This window comes from Mastomys coucha, unplaced genomic scaffold (assembly GCF_008632895.1).
Source record: "Mastomys coucha isolate ucsf_1 unplaced genomic scaffold, UCSF_Mcou_1 pScaffold12, whole genome shotgun sequence".
In the NCBI taxonomy this organism is placed as follows: Eukaryota; Metazoa; Chordata; class Mammalia; order Rodentia; family Muridae; genus Mastomys; species Mastomys coucha.
Window position 1 is genome coordinate 91,588,432 of NW_022196894.1, and position 471 is coordinate 91,588,902.

Below are 471 nucleotides of genomic sequence, written 5' to 3' on the forward strand. Positions count from 1 at the left end.
GGCTCAGGCCTACTTTTCCAGAAGCTTCTAGAGGCTCTATTTTGCTTTTCAGTTTTACTTGAGGCAATTCTTCAGGCTGAAGTTGTATAACTAAATCCATTTAAACTCACACACAGGAAATCTTAGACCATTTTTTCATGGAGTACATACCACTTCTCCACGTAGTGCCAGCCAGAAGTTGTATTTGTAGATGTCTTGCAAAAGCAAAAACAAAAAGAAAACACTTTCTTAGTTCAAGGCTCTTGGGTCATATGCCCATTGTCTTTTATATTCTTCCTACAGTGGCCTACACAGCCATTGTTTTCCCTCCTGGATGCACAGAGGCACAAATAGACATGAGAACAGTAGGAACTGACTGAGTCCTGCTGCCCACTATTGCCAGGGAAAAGTGCCTGGCATCATTCACCAGCCTCAACCACAGACCCTCTCAGCTAACCCTGTGCTGGCTCCCCAGCTTTGTTCTGGGGCAAA

General features: G+C 44.4%; 1 protein-coding gene across 8 annotated transcripts in view; it reads right to left on the minus strand.

The window, feature by feature from the left end:
• The window catches only part of Setd4 (SET domain containing 4), a 78,524-nt gene that overhangs the window by 66,909 nt on the left and 11,144 nt on the right, over window positions 1-471 (minus strand). For 3 of the 8 annotated variants that reach the window (XM_031364463.1, XM_031364450.1, XM_031364456.1), the window contains one exon: window positions 151-194. The exons of the other annotated variants lie outside the window; for them this stretch is intronic. The gene's annotated coding sequence lies outside the window, so the exon portion shown is untranslated. The remainder of the gene's footprint in view (window positions 1-150; window positions 195-471) is intronic. 8 annotated transcript variants of the gene reach the window in all.